The sequence below is a fragment of the Anas platyrhynchos genome, chromosome 1, assembly GCF_047663525.1.
Source record: "Anas platyrhynchos isolate ZD024472 breed Pekin duck chromosome 1, IASCAAS_PekinDuck_T2T, whole genome shotgun sequence".
Lineage (NCBI taxonomy): Eukaryota > Metazoa > Chordata > Aves > Anseriformes > Anatidae > Anas > Anas platyrhynchos.
Genome location: NC_092587.1, coordinates 136,716,780 through 136,731,037, shown reverse-complemented (window position 1 = coordinate 136,731,037; position 14,258 = coordinate 136,716,780).

The window sequence follows — 14,258 nt, the reverse complement described above, 5'->3', positions numbered from 1 at the left end:
ATTGCTGGTTATTTATTTTCTGGAGAATGTAATGGTTAAAATTAAATAATTGAATTATTATAGTAATTTTACCACTCCCCCCTCCAAAAAAAAGAAGGAAAAAAAAAAAGAGGGGGAGAGAGAGAGAATAATGATTCTTGTACTTACTATTCTATGAGATTAACTACTTTCCCATGAAAAATAATGACACCAATATTGAAGGAACGAACTTTCAGAGTATCTAAACACAATCCTGTGAACACTTATGCACATCAAACTTGATTGTTCTTGCTGACAGAATTATATAATGAGTAGATGAAAGGAATGCAACAGAGGTCATATGTTTGGAATTCAGCACAGCATATGTTCTTGTGCCTCGTGACATATTACAACGAGAATTTATTTACAGTTTGGCTATAAAAAGAAATTGTACTATATATGAATTAGGTACCGTTCCTTTAAATAGTCTGTACTCTGCCTCATGGGATTCCCTCTTCTCTATTGTTTGCATTTGTACATTTGCACAAGTTACTAAGCACGCTTTCTGGAGTATAGATGTCATACTTTGATACCTCCTTAATATTATGCTGGGTGGAGAGCAAGGGAACAAAACTAATGTTATCCTATTGTCTAAGAAGATTTATGAGACTCATAAGACTCCCAGAGATCCAGTCACTTTACAGATTGAAAGTGCCTATATTGCCAGCTGTTGTGCAAATACCAAAGTCATGTGGGAAAATGGATATTTCAGATTCTGCTTAGAATCATCAGTGCTTCTTTCACTCTTGAAAATGGCTAGTTCTTCAGAATTTGGAGTATCTTTTCAAAATATTCAGTGTGAAATTATGCTATTTTTCTATGCCTTTGAAAACAAACAAAATGCTAAAATTGTGTTAGTGTTTCCAACTGCATTGTTTCCTTCTTTTCTTTTCTTTCATTTCTCTGGATTTCTTTGAAAAATTCATTGAAAAATCAGACTTTAAAATGAAATTCTATGAAGTTCGGCTAATGCTAACAGAAAAGTTTATAGAAATACTCTTATGTAAAAAATAAATAAATTGATTTTAAATCCAATTTCAATATTTTTATATTGGTTTGTTTTCAGCCTATGAAGTCACATGTTGTCCTGTTGAGTGCAGCTGAGCAGAACAATGCAGGAATAACTGCTGTATCAGGCAAAGGTCCACTGAGCTCACTGTCCTTATCGACCCCAAACCTGTAACAGATGTTTAGGGAAGAATCTGAGAATAAGACTGTTATTTGTTGTTCTTCAGAATGTCCTCTTGTCCTTCTTTAGTGATTTATGACTCTGGAACTTCTTTTGCCAGAAGTGTCTTCATATTTGAATTGATAACTCAACCTTTCATCACAGTGTTAACATAGATAGAAGTCTATAGAGAAGACTAACTATGTAGTGAAAGTTTAAAGAATCAGGATATTATTTTTCATTGCTTCCTAAATTGCATCAGGAAATATGGATAATAATGTCTCAAAAATGTGTTTTGTTTGCTTGTTTGTTGAAAGAGCTAACATATATTTTCATCTGGGTAAATAGTTCTATTGTATAAATACGTGTCTATCTCCATATCGTGAAAATTCTTCTACTGAGCAGGGAGTGAATATGTAATCACTCTTTATACTAAGATGTTAATGCTTTTAGATGTATGTTGGCTGACAGTTTGATTTGGCTGTTGGTTGCAGCTCTTTTTTTGTTTGTTTGCTTTTAACTATCAATGAATATCTTACTGAGGAATTGTAAAGCTTTGCCACACTTTTTGAATCCAGAATCCCAATAAATACTAACAAAAAAAAAAAAAAATCTTTTATGCCAAAATCAAACAAGCAAATGTAGAATTTGATTAAAACCTCTGTAAGTGTCAGGTAAAATCTAAGGTCCTTTCTGATTTTTTTAGATACTGGACTCTTTTGTCAGCTGGTATAAATCAGTCAACTTCAATTTATGTTAATAGAACTAGGCTGACTTATACCAGTTGAAGAACTGTCTCTTTCAGCTCCAGCATATTAAAGTATCTATGTTAAGTCAATCAAAAATTTTTCTGTGACAAATGATGAAGGCATGATAGGAAGTAGATGGCAGGGAGTTGTGTAATATAGAGATTTTAAAATTCAAGGTCAAAGGTATATATGCTCTTCAAATCATGGTGATGAAGTTTTGAACATCCAGACATTTCCTTGGAATAGGTGCTAAAAATAAATTTTATTATTATTGTTTTTTTTTTTTTTTTTTTTTTTTTTTGTAAAAATATTAAAATGTTCTGAAACTGTCTGGCCATCTATACACTGTTTGATTGCCTACATGAACTGTCACAAGACAGTGACTGTTCACTGCATTTTAAATGAAAAAGTTGTCACGTAAAAATGTCATTCCAATGTCTAGTCCTGTCATCACTCCCTGTAAAGAGCTGAAGGTCTAAATGGATCACAGAGGTTAAACTGCTTGTCTTTAGAGGTTGTTCTTCCAAGTCAGAGTTAAAATGCATTGGAGACATAAATAGAGATAGTCTGAAAAGATGTTTATTTAGCTATTTAACTATTTAGCATGGGATTCGGTTATTGTCCTGTGCATACAATGGAGTGAACAGGCAACCCTCTTTACGGTGATTTATCACACTTGCCTGGGGTGTAATCAGTTTTTAGGATGGGCTGAATCTCCCTCTAGTGGATTTTGTGTTTCTCCTTGAGTACAGAAGGAGCACAGTGCTGTAGCCTGCTCACCCACTTTTTGTGGAATATGCAATTAAAACATGGAGTTTTGTGATTTAAGAGACAAGGAGATGAGTTTTAAGAGACCAGGAGATGAGTTTTCTAAGCAAGACTCATTACGGTGCAGACAGAACATACCTTGCCACAAGGAAGCTGTAACCACACAACCATCCTGGGTGAGACTAATCACTGCCAACATTTTGAAGAATGGTCACGGCCCAGATGCAAAAGTCAGTGAGAAAAGAGAACCTCACATATGCTTCATGGGTACTGTATCCTTGTATCCTTGTATCCCTGTATACCAGGATAAGGACAACAGTAGGATCCAAGTGTGTCTGTCTCTAACCAGAGAGCATATTCTGTATCAGACCATGAAGAACAAACCCTTGTCGGGAAAGGCAAACAACCAAAACCAAAACCAAACCAAACCAAACCAAAACCAACCAACCAAACAAAAACAATCCTGGTCTCCAGCATCAGTAATCCCATGCTGGCATATTCCAGGATGTGGAGCTAGATAACCTCTGCGGCCCAAATGATTATCTGGTGCCATTATTTTCTTCAATGAATGGGACTGATATATTTGTATTTTGCTGCCATAAAAAAAAAAAAAATCTTTTTGAAAAGATATCTTTAGTTTGAAATAAAGATATAGTGCTTGAACTGCAGGGAGATGGAGAGCAGTTCATTAGCAGCAGTTGTTATGAGGAGCATGTGAAAATTTTTCAATGCTGTTTTCTTCTCCTGGGCAAAAGGATCTACTAGCACCTCCCCCCTTCTCCGTTAGCAGCATTCCAAATGGGTTTAATGTTTATATGGATGGTAATAGTTTATTGCTAGATTCTAAATATGTTACATAAAACATGTGTTCTGATTTTCAGTTGATCATGCTGTACCAGAGGGGAGGAAATGCAATTAAAATAAAAACGACACACTAACTGGTATTTCTGAAGGCAGTTTTTAGAATTTAAATTGTGACCTCAGAGTAGACCATAAATATAAAATTCATATGTGCTCTGCTTCCTGCATATAATTACCTATCACAAGGTTCATAGTTTAAATGAAATTCTTTATGAAGCAAGAAATAGTATAATAGTGTTTTCTGGCTTAGTGCCCTACAGGATACATCAACCGAAGATACTTTTTCTAATTTTAAAGAGAAATAAAAACATGTGGAACATATGCACTTTTGATGCTGTAATCCTATCAGAATATGTTTGTTTTTATTAAATTTTCTTCATTGAATGCTTCCTTTCTGCAGTACATTCAGGGGGTGACACTATGTTCCACATGAGTTTAATAGTTATGTGAGAAGTCTGAAGGATCTTTCATATTCTTTTCTTACTCTGTGTTTATAAATACATGAAGCCTGAAGTCTGCCTATCGGTAGTGCTTCCTCTCATCTTGGCACAAAGCCTGAACAAACAGAATTTGGGTAGGTGAATTGTGTGAGGGTTGAGGATGGATGGGGAAAAAGGATTAATCTTGCCAACCTGTATCTAGGCAATATAACTTCTAATAATGCAACTTTTGGGTTCATTTAATTGTCTTGTCTCACAGTGCAGCAGGTTCAAACCATGGTATGTGCACAAGCATGTACTTGTGTCTCCATCCCAAGTCACTGTCTTTCTTTGCATGACTATGTCAATGCATCTTTAAAGCCATCTTTAGGGACACTTTGCTGCTTTGCTCCAGGTACAGAATCTCAATGAGGCCCATGTATACCTTAAAACTTCCCACACGGCAATCACCAATGAATGGGCATGTGACATAAATGCCCCTGTTGATCTTGGTCAGTAAGGAAGTCCATTTTTTGTTACATCATTTGCTCTTTTTAGGTTGGTACTTGCTTTTAAGCTTCCAAAACTTCACTAACTTGAGGGAGGAGCTTTGGTGGCTTCTTCAGTCTTCATTCTGAAAGTAGATTTTTAAGCTATTTATAAGTCATAAGGGTTTTCGTTCAAATACTTTTTGTGTTCTGTTGCAGCTCACTGTTTAAATTGTGTTCTCACTATGCATATGAACATACTGGAAAAATGCATATTGAAAAAAATATTTTCTCTACATCTTTGTCATGAAATCTGGTCTTCCAAAAATCTTTAAAGGGGGTTGATGAAAATTTCAGTTATGTTTTTATAAGAATATTGATATGAGTAGATGCATATGACAATATTAAAGAATGAGCAAAGTAATAATGTATGGTAAGAATCAAAATCCTAGATATTAATTACTATTTGTGGTATGATAATGATTATGAAGTTTCACATGTATTTTTAACAACCCCTCTGGCTGCAATAACACCTTATTAAATGTAATCTTATTCACATGTATTCTAAAACTCCAATGATCTGTTTTGTTGTACATGCTCAAGGATGACTGTGACTATGGCTATTGTGTGCACATGACCATGCAAGAAAATGAGGCAGGTAAAAAAAAAAAAATAAAAATAAAAATAAAATGAGGAGTGACAGTCTACAAAGATGGCATTTAAAGATGTTCTTGTTGCAGTGATTATCTGATTATGGCAGAATTATGATAGCAAAAAATAAAATAAAATTAATGGACCACAGAAATGCTAGCTGTTTCAGTGGAACTAATAAACTTTAACACAGGTTTCAGGGCTCAGTTTGCTTAAATATATCTAATGCCACTGAAGACCACTCCCGTTATTGTCTGTGAAGATCTAGTCAATAAAGCCAAAGGAGCATGAAGATGTTTTCAGCTTAGTCTAAATGAGACTACTGAAGATCAGCTGCACAGCTATCCAGACTATGGAAAGAATAAACTAGATCTTCATTGACTATTAAAGGAGCTTAGAAACCTTCTTCTCTATATAGATGTATACTCCTGAAAAGAAGTCTTGGACTCATTTTCTTTGAGTTCAAGAAGCATTTGGACAATGTTCTCAGATGTATGGTCTCCCTGGGGCCAGGGTCAGGGATGTTGCCAGGAAGCTCCCCAACCTGGTACGCCCCTCTGATTATTATCCTCTCCTGATAGTCCAGGCGGGCAGTGATGACATTGAAGAGAGAAGCCTGAAGGCTATCAAAAGAGACTTTAGGGGGCTGGGACAGTTAGTGGACGGAGCAGGAGTGCAGGTAGTATTTTCGTCCATCCCTACGTTGACAGGGAGGGGTACGGAGAGGACAAGGAAAGCCCACCTGTTAAACACGTGGCTCCGGGGCTGGTGCCTACGCAGAAATCTTGGGTTTTTCGACCATGGGGAAGTTTACTCAGCACCTGGTCTGATGGCCGTAGACGGGTCCCTATCCTTTAGGGGAAAAAGGATCCTGGGCCAGGAGCTGGCGGGGCTCATTGATAGGGCTTTAAACTAGGTAAGAAGGGGGATGGGGCTGAAGCAAGGACTGTTGGGGCTGTGCCAGGGGGAGCAATGGCAAGGCCGGAGGATAAGGTAAAGGCCCAGCTGAAGTGCATCTACACCAATTCACGCAGCATGGGTAACAAACAGGAGGAGCTGGAAGCCATCGTGCAGCGGGCAGGCTACGACTTGGTTGCCATCACGGAAACGTGGTGGGACCAGTCTCATGACTGGAGTGCTGCGATGCCTGGCTATTGGCTCTTCAGAAGGGACAGGCAGCACAGAAGGGGTGGCGGTGTGGCTCTCTATATTAGAGAGTCTTTCGATGTTGTAGAACTCGAGGCTAGGAATGACAAGATCGAGTCCCTTTGGGTTAGGATCGGCAGGGACAACAAGGCTAGTGTCCTGGTCAGGGTCTGCTATAGACCGCCGAACCAGGATGAGGAGACGGATGAGGAGTTCTACAGGCAGCTGACAGAAGTTGCGAAATCGTCGGCGCTTGTACTCGTGGGGGACTTCAACTTCCCTGACATATCCTGGAAGCACAACACAGCCCAGAGGAAGCAGTCTAGGAGGTTTCTGGAGAAAGTGGAAGATAGCTTCCTGATGCAGCTGATTAGTGAACCTACCAGGGGTGGTGCCCTGCTAGACCTTCTCTTCACAAACAGAGAAGGACTGGTGGAGGATGTGATTGTCGGGAGCTGTCTTGGGCAGAGTGACCACGAAATGGTGGAGTTCACTATTCTTGGCGGGGCCAGGAAGGGAACCAGTAAAACCACTGTATTGGACTTTCGGAGGGCTGACTTTGGGCTGCTCAGGACACTAGTTGGTGGAGTCCCATGGGAGGCGGTTCTGAAGGGCAGAGGGGTCCAGAAAGGCTGGGCGCTCTTTAAGAGGCAAATCCTAATGGCGCAGGAGCGGTCTATTCCCATGCGCCCAAAGATGAGCCAGCGGGGAAGAAGACCAGCCTGGCTCAACAGAGAATTGTGGCTTGAGCTTAGGAGAAAAAAGAGGGTTTATAATCTTTGGAAAATTGGGCAGGCCACTAAGGAGGACTATAAGGATGTAGCGAGGCTGTGCAGGGACAAGATTAGGAAGGCCAAAGCTCATCTGGAGCTCAATCTGGCTACTGCTGTTAAAGATAACAAAAAACGCTTTTATAAATACATCAACACAAAAAGGAGGACTAGGGAGAATCTCCATCCTTTACTGGATGTGGGGGGAAACTTAGTTACAAGAGATGAGGAAAAGGCGGAGGTGCTTAATGCCTTCTTTGCCTCAGTCTTTAGCGGCAATACCGGTTGCTCTCTGGATACCCAGTACCCAGAACTGGTGGAAGGGGACGGGGAGCAGGATGTGGCCCTCACCATCCACGAAGAACTGGTTGGTGACCTGCTACGGCACTTGGATGTCCACAAATCGATGGGGCCAGATGGGATCCACCCAAGGGTACTGAGAGAACTGGCAGAGGAGCTGGCCAAGCCCCTATCCATCATTTATCAGCAGTCCTGGCTATCGGGGGAGGTCCCAGCTGACTGGCGGCTAGCAAATGTGACTCCCATCTACAAGAAGGGCCGGAGGGCAGACCCGGGGAACTACAGGCCGGTCAGTTTGACCTCAGTACCAGGGAAGCTCATGGAACAGATCCTCTTGGGAGTCATCATGCGGCACTTGAAGGGCAAGCAGGCGATCAGGCCCAGCCAGCATGGGTTTATGGAAGGCAGGTCCTGCTTGACGAACCTGATCTCCTTCTACGACAAAGTGACGCGCTGGGTGGATGAGGGAAAGGCTGTGGATGTGGTCTACCTTGACTTCAGCAAGGCTTTTGACACCGTCTCCCACAGCATTCTCCTCAAGAAACTGGCTGCTCTTGGCTTGGACTGGCGCACGCTTCATTGGGTTAGAAACTGGCTGGATAGCCGGGCCCAAAGAGTTGTGGTAAATGGAGCCAAGTCCAGTTGGAGGCCAGTCACTAGTGGCGTCCCCCAGGGCTCGGTGCTGGGGCCGGTCCTCTTTAACATCTTCATCAATGATCTGGATGACGGCACTGAGTGCACCCTCAGTAAGTTTGCAGATGACACCAATCTAGGTGCGTGTGTCGATCTGCTCGAGGGTAGGAAGGCTCTGCAGGAGGATCTGGATAGGCTGCACCGATGGGCTGAGGTCAACTGTATGAAATTCAACAAGGCCAAGTGCCGGGTCCTGCACCTGGGGCGCAATAACCCCAAGCAGAACTACAGGCTGGGAGAGGAATGGTTGGAGAGCTGCCAGGCAGAGAAGGACCTGGGAGTGATGGTGGACAGTCGGCTGAATATGAGCCAGCAGTGTGCTCAGGTGGCCAAGAAGGCCAACGGCATCCTGGCTTGTATCAGAAACAGTGTGACCAGCAGGGCTAGGGAGGTGATCGTCCCCCTGTACTCGGCTCTGGTGAGGCCGCACCTCGAGTACTGTGTTCAGTTTTGGGCCCCTCGCTACAAGAAGGACATCGAGGTGCTTGAGCGTGTCCAAAGAAGGGCGACGAAGCTGGTGAGGGGCCTGGAGAACAAGTCCTACGAGGAGCGGCTGAAGGAGCTGGGCTTGTTCAGCCTAGAGAAGAGGAGGCTCAGGGGTGACCTTATTGCTCTGTATAAGTACATTAAAGGAGGCTGTAGCGAGGTGGGGGTTGGCCTGTTCTCCCATGTGCCTGGTGACAGGACGAGGGGGAATGGGCTAAAGTTACGCCAGGGGAGTTTTAGGTTAGATGTTAGGAAGAATTTCTTTACTGAAAGGGTTGTTAGGCACTGGAACGGGCTGCCCAGGGAGGTGGTGGAGTCACCATCCCTGGAAGTCTTCAAAAGCCGTTTAGATGTAGAGCTTAGGGATATGGTTTAGTGGGGACTGTTAGTGTTAGGTTAGAGGTTGGACTCGATGATCTTGAGGTCTCTTCCAACCTAGAAATTCTGTGATTCTGTGATTCTGTGATTTTTGGGTGGTCCTTTAGGGACCCAAGAGTTGGACTCAATTATCCTAGTGGGTCCCTTCCAACTTGGAATAGTCTGTGATTCTATAGACTCTTCAGTTTGAAGTTGTCTTTCTTTTCTTTCCTTCCTTCCTTCCTTCCTTCCTTCCTTCCTTCCTTCCTTCCTTCCTTCCTTCCTTCCTTCCTTCCTTCCTTCCTTCCTTCCTTCCTTCCTTCCTTCCTTCCTTTCTTCCTTCCTTCCTTCCTTCCTTCCTTCCTTCCTTTTTTCACACTATTTAGTGTCCTGCAGTTGTGGTCTCTAGTATCTAATAAGGTACATAGCCTTGGTCAAAATATAAGCTCTTCTTCCATGGTTTTTACATTATATCTTTCTGCTGTGTGTCCTAATTTCTGTGACTCATCCTATAATTGTATTTTATTTTTTCCAGAACAAGGACACTATTAAAGTATTTCTGTTATGTGAAAACTCATTCTAAGAATGTGTACTCATGCATAATATACCTAAAATATTGCTCCATGGCAAGGGCGTTGAGACTGGCCAATAGGTTTAAGAGATACTAGTAGAGCTGGTGGCAAACAGAGAAAGATTATTATAACAAAAAGGAAAAAAAAAGAAGGCAACAACAACAAAACAGAAAATTAATTTCCTTTGTTTTTATTCTTTTCAGCCTGAGAGCTATGACGCCGCTGACATAGATATTTATTCATATTCATATTTAGACATAGAACCAGTTTTGTGAATTAACCTGTCCTTCCTTTTCCCATTCAGATTTTGGTAGCACTGGGTGTGGAGGAAGATCACATCTCATGGATGGTGTTGCCTTTTTACACTGTCCCACATTTTGTAATTCTAGAAGGAAAACATTTTTCGTTTTTAATGCTTGTACCTTTCAGATGTACTGAATGTTGTAAGAGCTGCACAATGATTTTATCTATTCAGTTCTTCTAATCTGTCCTTGTCAGAACACCTCTGTGGCCATCTGTAGTTTAGTAGATTTTTAAAAATTTCTTCCAGTTTGTTACTAGTGTGCTCACTCTAGTAGTGTGCACACCATTATTCATTTGAGAAGCATGTGGCATAAGAGAGTTACATTAATGTATGCATGTGTCCACTTGTAGATATTGTGTCTTTTTGAAACATCAATGAGATTATGTCAGGTTTCACTTTCAAAAAGCAGTTGGCACTTGAAACAAGCACTGTCTTATTCTTTTTTGCCAGTATAATGCATAACAAAAATCACCAGTCATAGTTACAGAATCATGATTAGATAAATAGCCCAGATCGGAGACTGCTGGTCAGTAGAACAGCATCAGAACATGCATTCTTTTCTTTTAATGCATTTTTGGTAGCCTTTATCATATTTGAATGGAAATAGTTGTGTTAATCTCCTCCAATGCTGAATGAAATCATGTTGGTTACGACTTATTGAGGAAGTAAATCTTTCTCTTACCTTTGCCCCTCTGCTTCATGTAATGTTTAGAGATATACAGCTGTTCTCTTCCCTAAAATTAGCTTTCTTGAGTCTCAGCTTATTCTTTTGTATATTAGATATGTGTCTTTTTCTCTTTAGATGCAAGAACTAAAGGAAGATGCTGCTTCTGTTATTCTTCTGCTCTAGGCTTCTTTTAAAGTTTTTATTTGGATTAGGCACATTTGAGATTAATCAGTCCACAGAAGACAGGCCAGGCAACTATCACGTCAGACTGTTGCCATCAGTTTTCATTTCAGTCCTTCAGATATCTGTATAAACCACTCTAGCAAGAATCAAGCTGAACTATATAGCACTATTTTTGCTGGCTGACTCACATTTTTGTCTTGAATCTTTGCATTATTTTCAAGTTTAGTTGCTTACATTTGGGTAACTTCTGTCCAGAGGGGATGTTAATAAAGACAAACATTCTTCATTCAGTGAATGTAATAATGTCTGGAAGTCTCCACGTGTTGTGGAGTGATCCCAGGCTTTCCAGCCATGGAGGTATCAGTTGAAAAACCTCTTATCTCCCCCAGGGAGGAAACCTGGGATCCATTTATGTGTTCTTTGTAGTTGATAAAAAGATTACAAATGGCCAGTTAATATTTCAAGATTATTCTAAATTACTGATTAGCATGGTAAATTTCAAAACATTAAAACAAATGAAGACATGCTTTTTAAATATATTTCCTTTAATACTTAGAGCTTCTAGGGCAGTTAGTTATAAAAGGCCAAAGGTCAACCGATTGGTTCCAGTCTGGAAATTTAGACAAGGGAAGTTCTTTAGGGCTTCTGCTTTGGATCAAGAACAAATTGAAAGAGCAACAAGCTTTTTTTTTTTTTTTTTCTTCATATTCTTTCCCTACCTTTTTTTTTTTATTATTATTATTATTATTATTCTATTTATTTATTTAGTTGTTTTATCCTCTTGAAATGGATTAGTTTCTTGCTTGAAGAAATGGCAATAATAATACAAGAGGTCCTCACTCCCTGCCATGAGGTAATTTGTATCTATAATGTTTTGATTTTCTTCTTTCTATTTCTCAGTAAAGATATAGTAGCAGGGTGTCACACTGAGATTCAGAATCATTAAGACTTCATTAAAAATATACTAAAGCACATTTACTAGTATGTGATGTAATTTCATCATAAATAATGAAAAACTAAATGACAGCTGCCAAAAATATTTCTTATTACGATTATTTTTTTTTAATTATAGTTCTACAACCTCCAATAACTACAAAGGGATTTCTGTGTAATTCCATAACATAGATATGAAATAAATAATCCTTGTTAACCCTGCAGGTGAAAAATATGGGGATTCTTCTGAAATAGCTTCACATGTAAGCACAACTTACATTCACATATGGAACATAAATTTGTTGCAAAACTTATTGTGTTTTTTCAATTATTTTATTTTATTGTAATTTTGCTAAGCAGTTTAGTATCTGTTTAGTTCATTAAAAGAAGAACTTTTGATGTGAAATGTGATCAGGAAGAAATACCTTGGTAATCCTACTTAGATGTTCGTTCAGTAGAGAATTAACCAACTGCTCTCCAACAGCAGTTGCTGACCCTTTCACTCCCTTCATTCTGTTGCCTCTCTGGCCTTCCAGGACAGTATTCCAGCTGATAGAGAAATGAAGATCCTATTTAATCTCTACCTGTTGACCTGGCTGGCAAGTCATATCGTCTGTCTGCACTCTAAATCTAAATTATTTCTAATTGCTCCCTTTATATCCCCTCTTCACCTAACCACCTCACTGGCACAGCTCTGCTTGAACATATTGATCACCTTTTCTTGGCCACAGGGTTGAGACCATGCCACAGACACTAACTTAACCCCAGCACCAAAAATACTTAACACTGTATGGAGGTAGGGTCTCTCTCCCCTCTCCTCTGCCCATCCAAACTGAAACCAAAACACAGCAATACAGCTTCTTTGTCCTGATTTTCTACCCATCTCCTGTGTGGCTTTCAAAGGAGTTTATTATTATTACAGTGCTTGTTGTCAGAGCCCCTTCTTCTGTCTCTTGAAGTGCCTCCCACGGTCATTGCTGACTCCAGGGCCCCTTCTTGTCAGTTTTTACATTAATGACATTCCCAGTGTACCTGAAATCTGAAATATTTATGTTTGCAGATGACAATGTTCCTCTGTTTGCTGCTAATGTCTCCTTCTCTCCTTTGAAAAGACATATGTGATCAAGTAGCTTAATAATATACAGTACCTCTCTCCTTTCTGCCCCTCTCTTGACAGAATGTGGTTATTTTCTTTTCCTGCTCACAAATTAGTTACTATTTCATGCACAAACTTCACTGTTCTAGAAAAGTAGCGTGTCTGCTTTTTTTAATAAGATACAAATGTTTCATGTCTATGGAGGTGATCTCTTTAGGTCAGGGCTGAGGCCTGCTGGCTCCACAGTACAGTAGGAGATCTGTGCTGATTTGACTCCCTGAACCATTTGGCTTTTCAGAACTGCTATATATGTGTGCACACAAGCATATACAAATCTGTTAGTGTATCTATGCATATGTACAGATGTCTTCCTACAGATGTCTTCCTTCATCCCTCGAACACAGTTGAGAACCCAGCACTTTCCAAAAGCATTGCATCCATTTGGGAAGTCAGGGTGGGGAGAGAAGAGAAAGCTTCTTGACAAATATTATGACTAGTTCAAAGAATTGGAGTCCTAATCTATTTAGAATATAAGTATAGAAGTATATTTAGAAGTATATTTGGATAACCCATATAAATTAATGTCAACTTGGGGAATATTCTGAATAAACAGATAAAAGGGGTGGGGATTGTTAAGGAAAATAAATTAGTGAGGGAAAAGGAAATCAAGAATATTTATTAGCTAGCAAGAAAGAAGGGATCTTTAAGTTCAAAGTGTATTTTTTGTGTGAAAATAAAAACCAGCTAAATGAGTGGACGAGGCTGTATCCATTAAAAATGAAACAGAGCATAGGATAGCTCAGCAGAATGATAATTCATCTATAAGTCACCAGTTCAAAAGCAAATCATTGAATAAGAACAAGGTATCCTTCCCAGCAGTTACTGTATGGTTGAATGGAGATCTGAATGGCAGTTATCGCAGTGCTAGGATTTCCAAAGTTCATTTCATAGCTGCTTCTGGGTAGCTGCAGGGCTACATACAAAATAGTCATAAGGTAAACACAAGATTCATCTGTGATGCTGAGAAAAGGCTTCTTTTGCTGGTGTGAAAACGAAATAGCCCTCAAGACCATGAGATGACACCTTCTACTCTGTCATTTCCCCAGCTCCTGGAATTTTTGGAGAAGTTGGAAAAAACACAGTGAGGTGTTAAGCCTATCTGCATGCTGGGTACTTGTTTTCTGTGATGCTGTTTCCGTAAAATGTCTCAAGACATAAAAGCTGTTTGGCAGTGCAGGCTGAGTAGAGCTCAAGCATCATGTATGTCTACTTGGAAGAGTGCACAGATATACAGTGTTGTGCACAGATACCCGTTATCTCAAACACCAGCAGCTGTCTCACCACATGAGTGCAGCAGACTCTCAGTGAATGCATCCTTCTCTCCTCCTTAGCCTGGATGGAGCACTCTGCTAGCATGAAGACTGCTCCCACTTCTCTACAGATGTACATAGAGTAGAAGCTAAGGATGCAATATTAACTCCAGACTCAGAATTTCAGTTCCCAAGCTGACAAGAAATGAAACATCACTGGAGCAAGGAAGAGGGGGCAGCCTCATTCATCCTTAGTTCAGGTTGAAAATGGAGATGATGTGGCTAATCCTTCAGCCTGTAGTGAGGGGCTTCACCTAGA